We start from the raw sequence: 21846 nt of genomic DNA, 5'->3' as shown, positions 1-21846 counted from the left end.
ACTTTGCCGATGGGAGGGGTGAGTGCGAGCGAGTGAGTGAGCGCTGTAATCTAGAATTTGAACACTGGGTTTCCTCCCCTTTTTATACACTGGACCTTTAAAGCTTTTGGCTGTGTATATTTGAGGGTGTAGTCCCTTTGATTGACATATGGGAGAAGATGTGCTGAGATGCAACAAACTCTCAAGTCTTTGTTAGATTAGTTAAGAATTATGGGAGGAGTCAGACACTGCCAAGATGGTGACAGAGGATCAGCTCACTCTGAACTCTTTAAAAATGTGGGTGATGTCACAGAGGCCACATCCATCTTTATTTGCAGTCTATATTGAATCTGAACTTAACTGAAGGACGTAACTTATTACAATTCATTGTGAGATAAAACCTAATATTAAAGCTATATCACAGCTAAGTTTAAATCAATAGAATAAGAACCAGTGGTTGCTTCAACTCTGGTGGTTATTACCCCCCTGCCAACCATTACAATCCTGGAATGTACTGGAAAGTACCTGGAAAGTAGGGTTTTTATCCTACTTAGAGGTAACATCTATAATCAATATTGTAGTGAACCTCATAAGTGAAGCCACTGGCTGTGAGCTGTTTTAACTGCACAGTCCACAGTCTGTTACCATATTATAAATATAAACCTAGCCTTCTGATTTTAAACATAAATTAAATATAGGCTAAGATGGGTCCCAGTCCAGGAAGATGCAACCTTCAGAGGTTGATTACATCCCAGCAGTTCAACTAGGTCTATTTCAAAGGATCCTTCAGGCAGATCCTTTATGGCCCCACCAATCCCAAGATTCATTGCATGTCAGTAATGAAAATATGGCAGCAGACAACACTGAAACAGAGCCTGAGGATTGTGCTTTATAATGCTAAACAGTAAACCATAAACTGTTAAAACCAAGGGTCACACCTCAAATCACTTCACTTTGTCCATAGAAGGCCACACCTTCATAGACCATGTCCTCCTAGCGTGGGACATAGCCAGCCCACATGTTCCAGGATCACTCGGTCTTTCAAATGTGTGATATTTCTTTAAACAAATTATATAAAAGTTCACTTAAAAACATTCAGACTGGAACTGACCTTTTCTCTAATGCTACCATTTCCATTTCTAGACAGAAATGATCTAGATCATCGTTTGGGATCTGGCCCTTGTGCAGGAGATCGTCTGTTTGACGTTGTCCGTTGTTCCCTCATTATCTCTCACTGTTTCCTGTCATACCTCCGCTAATAGAGGCAAATAATAAGAAAAAAAGAAAAAATAGAAATGATCTAAATCAAATTTTAAGACTGTCATGAAATTTGCTGAAATCTACAGTGAATTAATTCCCCCCTGTTTGGAGATGTTCTTAGTTTACCTAGCAGCAGAAACTCGAGAGAAAAAATAGATAACTTAAAAAATGTTATATGTAAGATAAATCTGACCAGATATGAATAATGTGCAGTAAGGCATGTTTTCCAGTATTTGTTTCACTCACTTCCAGTAAAAATGAAAATCATGTACAACAGAAAACCTTTGCTTCTTTGTCTTTAACTGTCACCATCCTTTTCTTCAAACATCAAAGAAGCTCTCAGATAACAGAGACCGGCAAAGACAAACGAACACTAAACGAGATAAGGCATTATCAATACAGAAACAAGCAAGACAGCACGCAGAGACATGAAGGCTCAGATGGGACATGTGGGTGGTGGGTGGTTGAAAATGATGACAGTCAGTGATTACAGTGTAGTTCTTCAATCTGTAGCTGTTTATGTGTGTGTCATGTCACAGAGAGGTAATAGCTGTGATATGACAGGATATCTGGAACTACAGAAAGACAATCTTTGACCGTATTGTTCTGCAGAGTGGAGTGCTGCTGAGATCACTGATAAGGTGTCACTGTCTTTTTTAAAGTTCTATCTTGGTTATAGCCTGAAAATTGAGCCGGGGAAGAGATTGTTCTGTGGCCATTTGTCTTCACAAACCATCAGCCTGTAAACACACAATTGTAAAAACGTCCTCATCTTCCTGTCTTTTGGCTCAATGATTTTCATGACCAACTTAGGAAAAAGTACGACACTGTACACTGTAGCAAGGTTGCAACAATACAAATATACAAACACCAATACAAATATGAATTACTTTCTCAACCCCCAAGAGAAATTCATTAGAAATTAAATTGTAACTTTGAATGAGTGAGTAGTTTGTTTCAGTCATACTGTTTGTGTGGATAAACTAACAGTATCATCATACATGATCACACTCATTCACTTCACACAATAATATTTAACTGAAAAAAGGAATAGGCTGAAGCCCAAGGCCTGTTTTTGCCAAACCTATACAATCCATAAGACAACCCAAATCATCAGCAGTGTGAAAGAAAGAAAGAAAGAAAGAAAGAAAGAAAGAAAGAAAGAAAGAAAGAAAGAAAGAAAGAAAATCCATAATAATAGAATACAAACAGGAAGCCTTACAGCTTGGTCGCACTGGATGCGGAACCCTGGAGCGGAGGCAGTTTCAGATCGGCGCACATGTTAACCGGTCTGCCTGGTCGCACATCTCGCGCTGTGGAGCGCTGTGCGCGCGCCTGCAGCGCTTCAGATCGGTTCCTTTCTATTTTTCACGCGAGCCGCGCGCGCGGAAGCTGGATAGACTGAATCGTACCAGACAGGAAGTCGGCCACAGAAAAGGCGAGAGAATCCGGTCAATTTTCAAAATAAAATAATTAAATTATGATTAACTAAGTTGTTGCTTGTCCATCTATACATATTTGACCGTTGCGTCTGCACATGAGACACACACACATGTTTAAAATGACGTGTGTGTGGAAAACCGAGTGAATACGAGTATGAACGACTGCAGTCGATGTCTGACCGGCGCGGAGAGAGGAGGAGAAGTACGCTCCTAGTGCGACCACCCAAGCGCCCGAGAAGCCGCGCGCAGGGCGCGTGCCCAGCTTCCGCGTGCAGTGCGACCAAGGGGTTACTTGAAAAAGTATGTCCAATGTCTTTAAATACACAATATCTAAGAATTTTTACATGCAGGACCTTATAAAAACTTGCTTGATTGCTAAATATAACTTGACCGAGTTTTTATAAGTTGTTCTATGGTTTGTTGTAGAGATGTCCTGATCACATTTTTTTGCCCCCGAGTCCGAGTCCGAGTCATTTGATTTTGAGTATCTGCCGATACCAAGTCCCGATCCGATACTTTGGCAATGCAGTAAAGTTTTTAATGTAGATCAACTGTATCATCCCACTATTTTTCTGTTCTTTGTGCTCTACTAGGGATGTAACAATATCACAATCTCACAATAATACTCTACCTCAATAACAAGCCCATGACATTTATTCCAGTATTGTAAACTCTCAATGTATATTAGCACAGTAGCTCCACAGTATAATATTAATGCCGTTATCCATAAGTCAACAACAAGAACATTTGGTCAAAAATAAAATAGCTTATCATGTCTTTCTCAATCACCAGCCTCTCTCCCCTGATCCCACCCTCTCCTGCCTGTCTGCCCCCCCCCCCCCCCCTCACCTCGCTCCTTCTCCCTCCCTCCCTCACCCAGCTCACCTTGCTCCTTCTCCCTCTCTAACTTTAAATAAATACCTGGTTCTGTATCTGCCATCACGCAACACAACGGTAGTTTTTTATTCAACAGTATGAGAAGTTTAAGAATGTCCGCGACATCTGCGCGGTCGGTCCGTGTGTCGGTCTCACGTGCGTTACGTCGGACTCGATCTCAGTAGAAGCTGCAGTGACTGTTGTTGCTGCAGGTGTGTGTAGCGCTCAAACATCAACAACAAGCTGCTTGGAAGTCAGCAGTGAAACAACGCAGCCACACACACACAAACAAACAGTGAGCTGACACGGTGACACGATCGTCTCTCACACTCTCGCAAGCGCCGTCATTTCATATCGTTACTTGTCCACGACGACGCAGCCACACACACACATCGTGGAGCTGTGCGCCACAGACCATGCACAAAACACAAGCACGCTGCACCGAATGCGCGTCGCTTTGGGTAATGAGCGCACATGACGAACGTCTACAGTAAAAGTAATGTGTTTGAGAGTGCAAAAGATGATACATCTGAACGCCCCCCATGCGGCCCGTCTTCGCTTTAGACAGATAGGAAAACCCTGACATGTAGATATGTAATATATCCGATTCCTGATCGGGATGTAACGTCCGATTCCGATCGAGTCTGAAACCACGTGATCGACCCCGATTTCCGATCACGTGATCGGATCGGGACATCCCTAGTTTGTTGGGAATGAGTACAAAACATCAACATCAGGAAAATCAACTTAGAAAAGAAAAGAACTGCATCATTGACAGAGAAGAAAACATGTACATCGGGATGGTATTTGAACCGACGATCAACTGCTTTGAGACAGACGATGCCCATGTTATGTCTTAGAGCTAGAAATGAAAATGACCATAGTACTTATACTGCTCATGTTTCCACAGTACTACTCTGTATGTGCTGGAGGTGTGATACAGACAGTTGCTATGGAGCCAGCCTACCTTATAATGACAAACAACAGTTGAATGATCTTAGTTCCACCTTTGCTCAGCCATGTGACTGATTGGCCTCTGCTCTTTTAAAATAGTTGAAACCAGTTGACACTGATTTTATTCTTATATTGTTGTCATGGTAACTGATTGTATTAGGTAAGGTCTTGGTGACTTTTTTTTTATTATTCTGCCCCCTGGATGGCAATTTCTCAATTCAATGTTAAATGGAACCGTATACTGCAAACAAAAGTGAATCGATGATGATTAAGCCTTAAGTTGGGGTGACTGATTGAGAACAAACATGGAGTGATACTGTAGAGCTCTGAGTCTTGTGGGAACCTCAGAACATTTCACTCTCCACAAACACAGCCCTGCTGGCCTGGTCTCCACAACATCACAGAGACGCCATTCATCCAGATGCTGACTGACAATCAATGGCAGTGCCATGGGAGCACTTTTGGCTGTGATTGATTTGATCTATTAGCTTCCTGCATCTGGACACTGTGTGTTTTTTTTTTTTTTTAGAAATGGTGGAAGGACGGCGCCGGGCCAATTTGTCAGTATTGATCCAGACAAGACTGGAAACCTTAAATCTCTCACCACTCTGGGTAAAACACCACAGCGACTTAGGTCAGATACACACCCATCAACCAAAACAATGAAACCAGTTCCCTGTTCCCGTGCTGTGGCTGATTGGACATTGTTTTAGACCCATTTAATCTCACTGTAATAGGGCCGGTGTTTGACTGATCATGTGACTTAACTTGTCAGAACTACTTCATGTGAAGTCTAAACTGAGTTTGTGAACTTTAAAACGGGTTTTGCACAACATATATAGAGCTGATTTATATCAACAAATGTGTTTTGAAGGAAACTTGTGCTGCTATGAATCTATGCTATATGTAAACAGACTTTTTTTTCTCCTTTGTGTGTGTTTCGTGTTTTTGTCTCTTGTGATGTATATGTGAACATGTGACATGTTTCCAAATCAAATTTCTCCTAAGGGAGACAATAAAAGCAACTAACTAAGAAACAATCAGAGCCACACTTCACATACAACTAATTTCGGTTTTCTCATATGACCAAAAAACTTAACCTTAAAAATACCTGACACAGAAAGGGCCCTAGTTTCTTAGACCAGGTGAAGTCTAACATCAGCGCAGCTTCGCCACGCCAACGGGGTGTGGCCCAGGTCCATTTCGCAAGATTGGTGGGCCACGCAGTCAGATTTAGACCAGCGCAATCCCTCCCCTTGTCCCTCCCACCGGCGCAAACGGCAAAGGGGGAGGAGAGAGGGCGGGAGGGAGACAGGAGGAGGAGAAGTGGGATTAACACAGCCGATTCGGATCTTCACCAATCAAAGGAGCTCCTCTCCTCACCTTTAACTGCGCCGTGGGCGATGCGCACTGCAAGTTTGTCATTTTATACTTTGACATGGACGGAGGAGACAGCGACGCCAGAGGCCGAACCTCTCCCAGGAGGAAACAGCTGTTTTGGTCTGGAGGTCCGAGCTCAGAGTGACCAATAATGAGTTTACTAATAGACTATCCTTAATCAGGTTTGATCTGATACACTGAGAACCCCTGCCCAATGTAAGAAACAACAACTAATAAACTAATAAAGAAACTCACATTTATTCAAACCCTGTGTAAGCAAGATGAGAGGTGTAGGCTACACTAATCACAACATAAACAAACACCATGCGGAATGAAATCAGCGTAAAGGACGCTCTCTCTCTCTCTCTCTCTCTGTCCTCCTCTCTCTCTCTCTCTCTGTCCTCCTCTCTCTCTCTCTCTGTCCGTCTCTTTTTTTCTCTTTTTTTTCTGTGATAGAGATGCTGAGTATACTGTAGTAGGCTATATACTGACTATCTGATACCGAGGCTGTTGTGGTGGACTAAGAGAGATGAAGATTTGTGTTTTGTTTTTCATTACGGCTGCATGATGCGGTCGCTCGCGCTAATGAATTAATAAGTAAATAAATAAATAAAGCGATCATCACAAGGGCAGAGTGGTATCTCAACACGGCAGCGACATGCAGTCATCCACCCTCAGTCCTGCTCTTGGGACATCCACAGCTGCTTTTCAGTGCCAGTTCGTCCCTGCTGTGTTAATTCAGGTGGAGTTTCCTTTACGCACCGACAGCCTTTGATCTCTGCTTTGATCTGACGTCAGATGTGACGGGACAATCTATATAGATATAAATTCACGTGTTGATTCCGTTAGTTGCATTAAATAGTGGTTATTGTGGATATTTATTGCATTGAAATGTGTCTGGAACTGTGGAAACCTGCCTGTGAGGTCTTGGTGACGTGTGTGCACTGCAGGTCAGTCAGCCAAACTTCCACTGCACCTGCTGCGCTTCGCTCTGCGCTGAGAGTAGACCTGGTTGGAGGTGGCAATCTTTCAGCGCAACCTCGGCGGGACATTTTTGCACAAAACTTCCACTGCACCAAGCTGAATCTGTGACGCCTCCCCCTGCTGCGCGGCCACGCCTATCTCAGCGCAGCGCGATCTGCCAATCTTCCAATCTGACTTTGCGCTAGGCTGCGCTGGTCGAAACTTGCATTAGACCAGCTGCGTTACCTTGCGCCACCTGCGCTGCGCCAAGAAACTAGGGCCCAAAGTGTTTATTTTTAAAGGTGTTCAGAAAAGAAAATTTAAAAAAATTTAAGCCCACTCTGGGTCATAAAATTAGTGTAATAACTCATCTATCAGACGATGTAGGCCAAATTTTGTGCAAGATTCTATTTTCGAGTAAATCCGGGATGAAAGTGTGGTAGTTTTTTTTCGCATTGGATAATGCAGGCACACGGATTATGCGTCACGCTGCTCACGATTCATCAGCCACTGATATTGGATCTGTCATCTGTCAATCAAACGTCTGAGACGCCCCAAACATTGAATATCCCGCCCGCTCGATAACAACCAATCAAATTTGTTTTCCTTACTCTGTAAACTTGTGCAGCAACTCGTGACAACTCAGCGCAACAAACAGGACAAACGGCCATTTCTGAACACCTTTAAAGCTTTTCAACACATACAACACTCCTGCCAGTCCTACCTAACTGAATGTACTGTTTATGACTACCTTGTACAACCCTTCGTCAAAATACCCCTCAGAATATCTATCCCCTTAAAGTCCTCCTCCAACCATCCTTTTTTGTTATTTTAAAACATTCTCTGTGGTCTTTAAATTGTGATTATGAAATTTTTAGCCAAAATCACAAAACCTGTGCCATTTCCCAGGGCTCTCCTTCTGCACAGCACCAGTAGCTCATTAGTAATGCACCTCTGGAGGGTGGGCGGAGACTGCGCTGCAGAGATGAAAGATGGTGTAACGTAGTTAAAATAACGTTTGTTTGTTTTTCTCTGGGTGAGAAACTGTGGCGGACCCATACAGGATGTTGGAGGCCGCCTCACACCGAGCTCTCCAGCATCTCTCTTATGAGCCAGATGCGGAGCACGGCGGGAGCTTGTAGCACTATGCCCCGCCCTGGGGTTGTGATGCGTCAACCCCAGTCTCCCTGAAACTGCCAGTTTGCATCTGCCGTTGGTTCACAGCAACTAGAAGGCAGAAAAACATTTCTGCTGATATGTCCTCTAACATCAGAGAAATGCCAAAGGAACATGTGAAAAGCACGAAAAACATGATTTTCATAGGAGGGGGTCTTTAAAGTCTGAGGCTGTAAAGACTGATCAATTTCTCATCTGCGACTTTTAATTAAAAATGACTTGACAATGTTCTTATTAAAAGTTTGCGCTGCCAGTCGTGATCAGTTGGCAGCAACGTGCAGTGTGGTAGAATAGCAGCCAGCTTGCTGTAGTGAGACTCTGGTTCCCCTTGTTGGTGGTAGAACCCTCATGAGAGCTGAGCTTCCATATGAAGCTGTGGAGTTTGGAGACTCGTCTTTCACAGCGTGTCTGATCATCTCACCGCTCTACTTTCTCTTCTCACATTTCAGTTTGTCTTGGCGAGAATAAACTGATAGAAAATTTGTCCAATTAGCTCTAATTAACCAAAAGTAGCCTCTGTGTGTGTGTGTGTCTGTGTGTCTGTGTGTGTCTGTGCGTGTGTGTGTGTGTGTGTCTTCAGGAAGCAGGGGTTTGCTCTTGCTTTGATGTGGTTGTGACTGGCACCGCTCTCTGACTGTGTGAGCCAAGCAGACTGATCTGTACAAAGCACTGTATTTACAGCTCTGTCGCACTCTCCCTCACATTTTTTTTGTTGTTGTTTTTTTTTACTAGATGCTGTTGTTGTTTTTGGTCTTTTTTCTTAACAGCTTTATTTAAAAGGAGTTGACATAGATACAAATAGTATACAAGGAAAATACAGAGAACAAGTGCCAGGGGTGATGTTCATTATACAACAAGGTTATACATATTACAAACGTCTATGGTTTTAATAGCCTTTTCATTTGCTGATTTGGTGATTAGCTTAAAGTAAAGTTCCATTTCTTTTTGAAAAAACATAAAAGCAAGCAAAAACATTTTCCTTCTTTCTTAAGGTAATTATGGAAACCAAAAACATAATTTTCCCAAAGTAAAATAAAATCTATAGTGAAAGAGTCAATAATACATTTTTTAAGATCTGACCATAGTTTTTTCGTGTACAAGCAATTTACAACGTTTTACATTTTTGCATATAATGATGATTAGCTGGATAATATTTGTGTATGATTTTGTAAGAAACCTTCTTAACCTTATTTGTGATTAAAAAACTTGTTAGGAAGCATCCATATTGATTTTTTATCCAATCAATATGATCTGTGAAACAACTCCAATAAACAGTAATATTAGGGGTAGCAACACACACACACACACACACACACACACACACACACACACACACACAAATCTGCTCCATCCATCCCCCTGCTCTCCTCCTGAGCCTTGGCATCCTTCCAGGTGGTCAGGATGGCAGCGCTGTGCAGATGGGCACAAAATCACCAATCTGACGTACGCCTCAGGTCTTTTCATGGACGGGGGCTCCGCGTCGTAACCGCGTCCATTCTCCTGTCAAACTTCATCGTACTCTTATCACTCTTCCTCTCTCTGCACTTCTCCCCATTCTCTCCGTCTCGCTCCATTCTCTCCTCCTCTGGTACTTGGCTCTTTCCTCAGTGATCCCATCTCACTCTGAAGGTTTGTTTGCTTTCTCTATGTTCCCTCATCTGTCAGTGATCTCTGCTGATGGAGCGAATGAAAGGCACATGTTTTTTTTGTTGTTTTTTTTGTTAGTATGATCTCCCTCTCTGTTGGTTTGTCTCGAAGCATTATTAGCACATCTCTGTTTGTTTTGGTGAGGCAGGAGTATTGTGTTTGTCTGCTGCGATGCTCAAATTTGTTGCTCTTTGTTCACAATCTTTGCATAAATATGTGCAATTTGCCACAAGGCAAAAACCTCTGCTCAGTTTATGTTATCCACCAGTGAAGCCAATGCATCAAAATAAAATTCAATAAAAATGAAAATAACTGTCACAGAAAATACAGATAATATGAAAAAAAGGCTGTGGCTTTGGCAGGGTTTGCCTGTGTTGTCTTGTTGTACTTGTGCGCCTGCTTCTGATGGTGATAATGATGTCCTCTGTGCATGTGTGTGGTATGTCACTTATACCAGCTGATAAAACATGAGACGCTGCTGCAGGCGACTCGTTCAGTGATGATGGTGAAGGGTTGGACTGTGGTTACAGGAGAAGAGACAACTGTATCTCTGGAGCTGTGTAGTGAATGTGATGGCTGTGTTACTGTCCATGTTGCTGCTGTGTTGCATCACAGAGGGATGAGAGGCTCCTACTGTAGGTGACCTGACCTGCTCCTTTTCAACCTCAGTCAACTAAAATTCAAGTGGCGATCCAACAACACTGTGGAATTTTGAGGGGAAATGTGTATAAACCTTTGTGCGTCACACTTTTTTTTTTTTTAAAATTTTTTATCACATACCAGTTTTTTTTCTGTGAGGTCAGATCCATCAAACTGTGTGAACTTCACACAGTACATGTTGATTTGTTTTTATGCTTCCACAGCCAGAGACAGGAACATGTGGTTTTGCTGTAATATTTTTTTTTCGTAGGAAGGTCCGGGAAAGTCCCGCCTTTCCCGCCTCTGATTGGCTAGATGAGCTCTCCTCTGATTGGTTATTCGATTTCGCCGTCTAACGTCATCTCACAACAGTACTGCAGTAAACTAAAATAGCACTAACTGAAATCTTTAGTGTGTTCTAACGCCTGCGGTGTGGTTACACATTCCGAAAAATTTAGTTTTTAAATTTATATGCCAAGTTTTGGTTAGGTTTAGGCAATGAAGAAAGGAGTTGGTTATGTTTAGTAAAAAGACCAGGTAGAGTGTAGACAGGCCAGATAAGTAGAGAGAGTCCAAGTTTACATTTGAGTGAGAAGTGTGAGTCGAGAGAGTCCGTAGATCTATGCACTTATCACCATGGATATATTAAATTATCATGCTTATCACACTAGATTGCCGACAGCCTGCGTTTCACAGCCAAAACAAACAACCAATCAGGCGAGAGCTCTTCTAGCCAATCAGAGGCGAAAAAGGAGCCCATCTAGCCAATCAGAGGCGGGAAAGGCGGGAAAGGCGGGACTTTCCCGGACCTATCCTACGAAAAAAAAAATTGCTTTTCTACATATGTGTACGTTCCATTCATGAGACGTCTGGAACACCTTGAACTCATATAATCACACTTAGAATCAATAAGTGGGTTTTTTGTGATTGTTTCAGTAAAAATCCTTGATTATGCATCCTGGATTTCCTAAAAATGTGATGTGATGCATGCTGGGTATTTATGCAGTTTTATGCGATGAAATTTCAGGAACACTGCAGGAACTGGCAAAAAAATGTGATTTGATTAAAGAGGAAAAAAAAGAGATTTTATGTAGTTGGCTGCTCCTATATGAAGTAAACATGAAAAAATGTTCATCTTTCTGCTACAAAAATGCGAGAATTATGAAATCTTGTGAGCCCTGCATATGTGTTGCGCATTTTGCACAGAAATCTGTGATCTATGTGAACGTGTGGTGTCTTTGAAAAAAAGCGCTGTCCCCCCACTGCATAACATGCTGGCTTTGGCTGATTATGCGTTGAATTATGCGATCACATTTTTCTGGAGGGACTGTGTAATAAATGATACACTAGGACTCACAGATCATTTGTCAGTGTTTCCTCACAAAGCAGAATCTTGGCCTTCTGAATGTGATATGTCTTGAAAGGAATCTCTTCACATTTTTTGCACAAATTCACTAAGACTAAAGGATAAATGGATCAGATTTTGGTGGTCAAAGGTCAAAGGTCAGTGTAATGGAACAAAATGTCACACAGGGTTCATGGTTTATATGATGAGGTGGATAGTTTAAGGGATAGTTCACCCAAAATTAAAATTTCACTCATTATCTACTCACCCTCATGTTGACTAAGAGCTGTGAGAGAGTCCTCCGTGCCTTCTCTGAGTTACGGGGGAGTCCGTGCAGCAGTATTTGTCCATATAATGGTTGTCAATGGATACCAAATTTCTTCGTCCAAAAAGACACACCAAAAAACATCCAAATACCTCCATACTGCTTGTGTGTAATGTCCCTCTTGTATTGAAATGACATGAGAAATTGTTCTGAAAAAAATTAAATAAGTCTATATTTCAAGCTTGTTTGTAGCGGAAGCTCCCAGTGTCTCGGTTCACTGCTCTTCCTGTGTCAGTGCAAATTCGGCGGAACAATTTCTCATGTTGGGGCTTCAATACAAGAGGGACATTACATACGAGCAGTATGGAGGTATTTGGATGTTTTTTGGTGTGTCTTTTTGGACGAAGAAAGTTGGTATCCATTGACAACCATTATATGGACAAATACTGCTGTGCAGACCCCCCCGTAACTCAGAGAAGGCACGGAGGACTCTGAAAATTCTCACAGCTCTTAGTCAACATGAGGGTGAGTAGATAATGAGTGAAATTTTAATTTTGGGTGAACTATCCCTTTAAGCAGTGCATCCTCTGAGGAGGAGGAGTTTTAATTCTCTGGAGAGAATTCAAACTCATGTAACAGTGGAGCAGCTCAAGGTGAACCACCTCTGCTTCTGTGTTTTTTAGCTTCATCAGAATGTGACCTCTGTTTTGCAAAGGCAAATGTTGCAACAGAGAAAAACAAGGAGTCGCCAGCTTCAAGTCAGAGGCCATGAGACTGTTCCTCAGCTGTTCTTAGATGGGGGGATGATCTCTAAATCTGTCAGCAGGTGAACTCCTGTCATGTTTTCAGAGCAGGGTTTGGGTGCTGAGCTTCTGGATCAGGGGCCGTATTCACAAAGAATCTTAAGGTTAAAAGTAGCTCTTAAGGGCCGAATTTAGGAGCAACTCCTTAAAAAAGTGGGTGTGTCAGTCTTAAATTTAGGACTCCTAGTTTTTTAAAATAAGAGTAATTCACAAAGTATTTTAGGTCTAAAAGTAGCTCCTAAGTCTGGGAGAGCTTAAAAGTCCTCGCGAGGACTCCTAACTCACTAAGACCTATTCACAAAGAATCGCAAATGGCTGCAGCCAGGCAAATGTATGGAGGACTGCGAATTGCGGCAGAGGGGGGAGCTGGAGCACCTGCCCCTTTGCCCTTTGATGCCCAACGTGCCTTTTTGTCGGTGTTTTTTTTTTTTTTTTTGGTCATCTACAACATTTTCGCTATAAAACGGGAGTAGTGACGGTGACGGACTGTCCAATATAGGTGTCACAACGGTCGGACCGAGGTAACTGCGACCGCTGCGATGCAGTCGTGCTGATTTGAGCCAAAAATATTTTTTAAAAGTTGCTGGGTGCGCTAGACACATACATTTGTTGGTAGTAATAGCTCACGTGATAGGGTAGCTACTCCAGTAAATTAAACTTATTGTCAGTCTGGGTTCAAATCCTGCTATAGGCCACAGATGTGGGTAATGCATTTTCTTTTCTCATCATTATTATGATCACTATAAGGGCTGTCAACGAATGTGAAAATTAATATTCAAATGTGGGAAGAAAAAAAACCAGCGGCTGCTTTGCGAGTGGACGCACTGACCCTCATTGCATTTGCACAGCGTCACACTGCAGAAAGTGAGACGTGACACTGTAGCAGAAAGATGCAGATGGCAGAGAGAAAGACAGAAAGTTCAGAGCCCAACTTGGCAGCAGAGAGAGTGGTTTGGACTCGAAGCTGTCTGAAAAGCCCCGTCGGACCTGACGGCAAAAAAAAAAAAAAAAAGTGGAGCGGAGCGGCCGGTGGCAAGGAGGAGGAGGAGGAGGAGGAGGGAGGGAGGGAGGGAGGGGGGGGGGCAGTTGGGGGGGGGGCACTCAACAACCAATCACCGTATTGAGCGCCTCAAATTCGTGCACGAGAATTGACGTAATCCATAGCAACGGGGCGTCACCAGGGGCGTCACTCTTACTCTGCTCTTAGTGATTTATCCTTAGTAAGAGTAGGTCTCAGCGGCTTTGTGAATAGCTTTTAAGAAAAAACTCCTACGTAAAAACTTTTAGTGCGAGTTAGGAGCACTCCTAGCGGTAAGATAAAAGGCTTTGTGAATACGGCCCCAGGACTATGGACATGTCAACTAAGGGCTGTGAGAATTTTCAGAGTCCTCCGTGCCTTTTCTGAGTTACGGGGGGGTCCGTGCAGCAGTATTTGTCCATATAATGGTTGTGAATGGATACCAACGTTCTTCGTCCAAAAGGACACACCAAAAAACATCCAAATACCTCCATACTGCTCATCTGTAATGTCCCTCTTGTATTGAAGCCCCGACATGAGAAATTGTTCCGCCGGTCAGTGCAAATCACGCAAGATTTGCACTGACACAGGAAGAGCAGTGAACCCAGACACCGGGAGCTTCCGCTACAAACAAGCTTAAAATATAGACTTATTTAATTTTTTTTATGGACAAATACTGCTGCACGGACCCCCCCCCCCCCCCCCCCCCCCCTTAACTCAGAGAAGGGATGAAGGACTCACAGCTCTTAGTTGACATGAGGGTGAGTAGATAATGAGTGAAATTTGAATTTTGGGTGAACTATCCCTTTAAAAGAGATGTTTTGAATACTATTAAACATGTGGGGCTGGCCTTACCTTGAGGACTGTGACTGGATTTAAGTCCCATTCAAAGGGGAATGGTCAAACAAAAGCTGGAGAGCCCATGTGTGACATCTAACGTGCTTTTCAGTAGAAACATATTTTAACAATGGCAAATGTTCCGAGTCTTTTTGACAACACCTTTTCTTTTCAGCAGCTGATACTGTCGTTGTATTCAGGACGGTTAGTTTCCATTCTCTTTCCTCTGAGCTCGGTCTATAAAGAGTGATTTCATCTTGTTTAACCACAGCTTGTTTAACCACAGCTCTCTCCTTCTCTCTCTCACACACACAAACTCTTTTCTGTCTTCCTCTTTTCAGTTCCATTGCCTCATTTTTAATTTGTTGCCAGATTTAAATAGGTTCTTCAGGTATTTTGCAAAGCATTTCATGAGTAATATACTTGTTTGTATGTTCCTTGTGTCTATTTGATAGAGCATGTTTTTTGGATATTACTGAAGCTTTATGGCTTGATGACTTATTGAATGGGTTGATATCTATTGATATTGATTGTGATGTCCCCTGTTATTCTTTTCTTTACTATATTTTATTTTTTGTCTCTAGAATACCTACTGTGAAGGCTGCTGCACTTTATCTCTCATTGGTTCATGGCTGACGGTATCACATGACTTGGTCACATGTTTGTGATCATCAGCCACACAGGATTTAAAACACCTGTGCTAATCAGTTGGTTCAGATCCTGATGAAGACTGTTCCAGTCGAAACGCGTTGATCCCTGTTAAATAAAGGATTTTTAACAACACCTCAGAGTGCCTCGGACCCATCAGTTTTAGACCGCCTTTTACTCTTCACCACCATTTGCACCAGGACGGTCTGCTTGCTGTGTTTTATCTTCAGTTTTTCCTCAATCCTGTGTCCTTGAAGAGCACCTGAGCGGTTCATCCACCCTCACCCAGGGCAGCACTCACATTTTTTCTACCGTTCATTTTTTCTATTGTTCTAATATACTTGTTTGTCTGATTTTATTTGGAATTAGTTAATAACAACAGCTATTTACAGACTGATAAGAGAGATGATGTGTGTTTGAGCAGCTGTTCTGCACAGATATGAATACAGGTGTATCTTTAGACAGTAACCTGACCGTAGTGTTTTGCATTTCCCAATATTTTTACACAAAACTCAGAAGTCCTGACTCTCCTGCTTTAGAAATGGTTGGCGTGTTTCTCCTCTGATCTCTGACATGATCCGGTGACCACTCAGCACTTTGTCTAATATTCTTTTCTAATACTACAAAGTCTCAGTGTTTTTCTTTCATCCATGTCTGCTGGCTAACACGTGTTCCCTTTCAACTCTGGACAGGAATTTCCATTTACAGACAGTAATGCTCCACTCCATCCCGAGAACCACTGACTTTAAAAAAACTGATCCAGAACTTCTCAAATAAAGCTAATAAAGATTTTTTTTTCGTCATTGTGAGAAGGTTTGGATCAATAAACCAGAGAACCATTGAACCTGAGGTCCAATTTTGGAAACATTTGTCACTGTCCACAGATTTGGGCGGCAGCAGAACACATTCTGTATCCACATTTTGATCAGATTCAATTAATTTTTCTTTGTCAAACGTTGACATAATCCTCTGAATCTTCCCTCCTTGTGCGGCTTAATTCACTGGCATGTTTCTTGTTGGCCAACTATTAACTGTAATCCAGATAAAAGTGATGCGCTTTGGCCTTTCATGTAGCAGGCCGGTCTGCTGGCCTGTGATTAATGAACCACTTCCGTCTTCTGCACCGTGAACTGTGGCCCGGACTTAATTAAAACTCAGCCGCTGACCACCAATCATAAATTACTTCCCACAACCTGTGACACTTTTGGAATAAAAAAGAACAAATTGGTTTCTTACCAATTAATAATTTACAAATGAAAGGGAATAACAAGATCTGGCGCACTCTTCGTGGGCTTTTGAGGAGGCTGACGGCACCGTCCCTGAAGCGTGTGTGTGGTGTTTCCGCTGCTGTGATTGATGCCTGTTGTCTGCTCTGCTTGTGTTCTGCAGGTAGCTGCTGTCATCACAGTGTCGCCTCGGCGCTGCTGCCCAGTCTGATCCCTGACCTGAGCAGCTGGTTTCCAGTAGGAGGGGAGCTGCCCTGAAACAACATCTCTACTCCATCATCTCTGGCTCTGTTTACATGTGCTTCAGGCCGGGGGGGATGGGATGGAGGCCTTTCTCAGCATAACAATTTTATCAAGAGGTATAGTCCTGATCTGGGAGCCTCTCATGTAATCATCATCATTGTGCTTTTTATTTATTTATTTATTTATTCTTTTTTTGGCTGTGTTCTGTGACGAGTGTTATCATCGACGCTGAAGTCACAAAATGTGAATTCTGTCATTACACCAGAGGCACAGAGGGGGTGTTTCCTGTCTTGGTTGTGACGGGCCACTGTATATCACACACACATACACACACACACACACACACACACACACACACACAGCAGCAGCCCCTACAGTAACTGTGGCGTTTTATCAGAAAACCAGATGAAAATGGACTAAAAGCTTCAGGGCGAGACGAGGCAGCTTGAGCTTTACTGTCTTCACTCTGTTCCCTCTGTGTGTTTTTACTCAGATAAACCTCATATTTATCAGCCTTGTTGTGTAAATTTAATCAGTGTTATATTGTATTGTTTCTTGATATTGGCAAGTCTTGTTCAGCCAAATGTATCTTCCAAAATAAAAGTCTATGTTGAACAGCAACAGGAAGCTCTCGCTGTGTCTGTTCCATCTGAAATAAAGTGAGACTTGTTGGACTTGGTCTGTGTGTGTGTCTGTGTACAGTATGTATATGACAGTAGGTCAGCAGCTCACTCCCATCCAGACATTTCAGCAAATACCCCCAAAGAAAGAAAATAGTGGATTTAAACACAATAGGCTGCTGAAACAAAAAAAAAACAAAAAAAACAATAGTAAATGTTTCTCCTCAGGTCAATGGTTGGATCATGGATTCTGTCTCCTTTACTTCAAAAATATGTGACAAGTCAAAAAGATGAATTACCAAGAGAAAAATCAGATTTAAAGGACATATAATACAAATACAAATATGATTGCTTCCTGCCTCCAGATTGGTCAGCAATATTTGTTTGACAAGCTTGTAGTGAAAAAAAAAAATTGAGAGTTAAAAAGCTGTAGCTTAGTTTATGAATCAGCGCGTCTCAAGTGGCAGGAAGGTGAGACTGTAAAACATGTGTGACCACTAACACATAAATCCTTTAAAACTAGAAATTCAATATTTATGCAATGTGTAAGAACAAAGGCTCAGTGATATTAAGAAATTCAGAAGCAAGATTACACTTCATACTGTATGAACATCAACATCCTCAAACATACTGTAAAGATCTTACCTAACTCAATAATGGATGATGAGAAAGAAAAAGAAAAAAAGGCCTAATGAGCCAGGACAGCGGTAAATTAAAATACAATAGATTGTATTCCAATTCTGCACGATTGCAACTCTAAAAGAACAATGAGGTGCTGAGTTAACCAAGTGGCATGTAAACTGGTTTCTAAAAAGTACAGTGAAGGCACCACCATGGCCTGACAGCCGGGGGAAGGAGGTAAAAGATGAGTGTGTGGGGGCAGAGCCTGGTCAGAGGGGAACAATCCATAATCTGTTGTCAGGTTACAATCAACAACATAAAGCCCTTACTCTAATTATTTTTACACATGCTGTGACAAAAGTGTAAGGATATGTTGGCACTACAGAGCGAATGTGGACGTGGTGTTTCTCCTCATCAAGCCTCTGTGTTCTTCATGAGATGTGAGCTCCAGAGTTGCTGTTGCTGTCTGTTTCCCTTTTTGCTCCTGGATGTCTGTCATCTTGTTGTCTCTGCCGCTGGGAAGTTTTTTTCATTAAAACTTTCGTCACTACTTATGTTTTGAAATGCTGTCTCATGTCGGGGCTTCAATACAAGAGGGACATTACAGACGAGCAGTATGGAGGTATTTGGATGTTTTTTGGTGTGTCTTTTTGGACGAAGAAAGTTGGTATCCATTGACAACCATTATGGACAAATACTGCTGCGCGTAACTCAGAGAAGGAACGGAGGACTTCTCACAGCTCTTAGTTGACATGAGGGTGAGTAGATAATGGGTGAAATTTGAATTTTGGGTGAACTATCCCTTTAAGACATGCTGATAGAGGAATACCCACATGATTGTGCGTAATTACGCAGCAGAGCTCAGACAGGGACTAGTCTGCCTGTCTAGCCTCTACCTGCTCTTTTTACTGAACTTAACCAACTCCTTTCTTCATTGCCTAAACCCAACCACTGCAAAATCTTTGGGGGGAAAAATACGCCATTAAAGGAATTGTCTGAAAGGCAGGATGTTTAAAAAAGAAAAAAAATACCGTCATTCCGACCAGAGGAGGCAAAAATTGTTGAAATTATGGGACGTTTGATAGGAAATTAAGTGTTGCCATTTAGACAATCGGACTGGTGGGATGTCGGAACGGCGGTTGCCCCCCACTGCATACAGTCAGCATGACTGTAGGTGGCCTGTAATAAAATATTATTGCTCAATTATTCCATCATGTGGCTACACTGTGCAGACAATGTACAGCTTGTTCTCACAGGGCGGCAAAACATACAAGAGAATGTCAGCTGTTTCTACAAGCTCACTTCCATGCAGCAGTGATTGAACACACATCACATGTGAGTAACAGCCCTCAACCTGCAATTAAAAGCCCCTCCTGAAGAGAGACAACGGGGGAGCGTACCTATGTGTTCTCCAGGTCCTATGTTCCTATGTTTTTCTTTTTGAAAAAGGGTCCCATGTTCCCCATTTTTCTCAAAAAGGGTCCTATGTTCCCCGGTCGCAATACATTCTGGGGAACATTTGGACCCTCTTTCTAAAAAAAAAAGGTCCTATGTTCCCCACTGTTACCGGGGAACATAAGACCTTTTTTTTAGAAAGAGGGTCCTATGTTTCCTGCTGTTGCTGGACTCTCTTATCTGGACTCTCTCTAGGCCTATCTATCTGGCCTGTCTAGCCTCTACCTGGTCTTTTTACTAAACTTAACCAACTCCTTTCTTCATTGTCTAAACCCAACCAATGGAACAATTCCACTTCTCACTCAAAGTCACAACTCAACTTAAACTCAAAAATAGTCCCAAATATGCCAAGTCACTCACAACTCCACTTCTGGGTATGGGTACAAAAATTGCATGTTCCCGGGTCCTTTTTGGGAAAACCAGGGAACATAGGACCCTTTTTCTAAAAAAGGGCTCTATGTTCCCCAGTCCGGACACAGCGGGGAACATACGACCCTTTTAGGGAAAAGCGGGGAACATAGGATCCTTTTTTAGAAATAGGGTCCTATGTTCCCCGGTCCTATACAAAGTGGGGAACATAGGACCCGGGGAACATAGGGATGATCCCAGCGACGGCGGAACAGGGGGGACAAGGTACATGATCACATGTTTACATACATGCACACACTCACCAAAGGAGGCGACCTGGCGTCCACATGTTACAGGTTATGAGTGTCCTGCAGCACGAGTTAATCACAGCAATTTCCCTCTTGTCTTTATTGCTTCACATTTCTCGCCGGCAGTCTTATTCAGAGATAGTAATGGGCTCAAGCTGATCTGAGGACTGGTGATTACGCTGCTGTGTGTTGTCCCCTGGGGCTGCAGAGATAAGTATGATGTCATGCTGTGCAGCCGCAGGGTCAAGTCCCACAATTCATCCTCTTTTTTTTCCTCTCTTTTTTTTTAACTTTCCACCAGAGGAGCTAAAAATGTGTTGGCTCTCCTCTCAGATTTGTCTGTCATCACTGATCTCCGTGTTTGATGTTTGGGAATTATTGAGCTCTGAAAAAGTGCAAACGCACTTCAATCGCTAATATTTTTTTTTCTCAAACCACACACTGACTCGCTGGTGTTCAGGGCTTTTCATTTTTAATAGAGTTTTTAATAGACAAAGCAGAAACAAAGGAAAGAAAAAAGGCAAAAGATTGTAGTTGTCCTTTTGTCTCAGACATAATGTAATAACATAAGACTGGCAAATTCATTCTGCCTTTGTGTGTCTGTTATTGTGGAGAGAGGATGGAGAAAAGTTTCTTTAAGAGCCAACATTCCTTTGCTTTTTCACTTTGTTGAATATGTAGCTGCAATAATAGGAAAATAGCAGCTCCAAAAGCTTTTCAAACATTTGAAAAAAAAAGCAATCAAAGTCAGGTCTGTCCCTCGCTCGAGGCTCTGGATCTAGATTTAATTCTGCGCAGGTTGTTGGACAAACTTAACGTGGTCTTGATTGCTCACAGCAGTTTACTGTCTGATAGCCCGCTGTCTCTGTAAATACAGCATGACCGTGGGGATAAATCTCCCAGGAAATGTGGACTGAGGGGAATTTCAATGGCAGGTGGAGCAGTTATCACCTGCGGTCACTGTGTGGAATGTTAACGAAGCTGTTGTTCAGGAGGAAGACCCAGAGGAAGAATGTGTTGTTACGACAGAGGACGGGCTCGGCTGCAGGAGCGTTAATGGAGCGTGCTGCTGCTGTCATAAGACAAAGAGGAAGAAGCCAACTGTAGAGAGAGTAGTCTTTAATTATAACCCACATATGGATATCTTCATTTATGATTTATTTATTTAAAAGTCTGTGTGGGTTCACGACTGAAATGATGTGTACAAACAAAGTATGAAATTACCTTAGATTAATGTGAGAGTATATGATTATCATAATCTCACAATTAGCCATACATGGATGGAGACTCTCCCTTTTTAAATCACTTTGTCTAAAAACACCTGTGCTACAAGTGACCAGACACAGAGAAGAAGAACTGAGGTAAAAAACTGCATCAGTACGATCAATGCAAATATTGAGTCCCGTTTTACTCTGAACTTTAACTGGAACCAGGGGAGTGTTACCAACCCTTCTTTTCCTTTAAGGGCAAGGGTTTTGTGGGTAATGCTGGCATGCATGTGTGTGTGTGTGTATGTGTGTGTGCGTGTGAGGGCCGGATGGATCTACTAAACTTGACTGCACGCACAAACACATGTTGAAGCTGATCTACAAACCGGGCGTTTCTGCCAGAACGTGCAAAATATTGGGAGGAGTAGATGCAAATAGATTTATTTAGCGCACGCAACATGGTTTCGTCTTTATTTAGCACGTTTGAAAGGCAAGTCTTAACTGGCACAGCTTTGCGAAAATTTCTACGGTTATTGATTTAATACCTGCCAGGACAAAAGCTCTTGTATACATTTCCTCATGTCT

At 42.4% G+C, this 21846-nt stretch overlaps 1 protein-coding gene across 2 annotated transcripts in view; it reads left to right on the top strand.

Annotated features, from left to right (window-relative positions):
- tsnare1 (T-SNARE Domain Containing 1) overlaps positions 1-17322 on the top strand; it is a 246109-nt gene extending 228787 nt beyond the window's left edge. For both annotated transcript variants that reach the window (XM_085803223.1, XM_085803222.1), the window contains exon 12: positions 16622-17322. The gene's annotated coding sequence lies outside the window, so the exon portion shown is untranslated. The remainder of the gene's footprint in view (positions 1-16621) is intronic.
- The last annotated feature ends 4524 nt before the right edge of the window (positions 17323-21846 follow it).

This window comes from Trachurus japonicus, chromosome 16 (assembly GCF_045865225.1).
Source record: "Trachurus japonicus isolate A0001 chromosome 16, Traja_1.0".
Lineage (NCBI taxonomy): Eukaryota > Metazoa > Chordata > Actinopteri > Carangiformes > Carangidae > Trachurus > Trachurus japonicus.
This window is presented reverse-complemented; position numbering and strand designations above follow the sequence as displayed.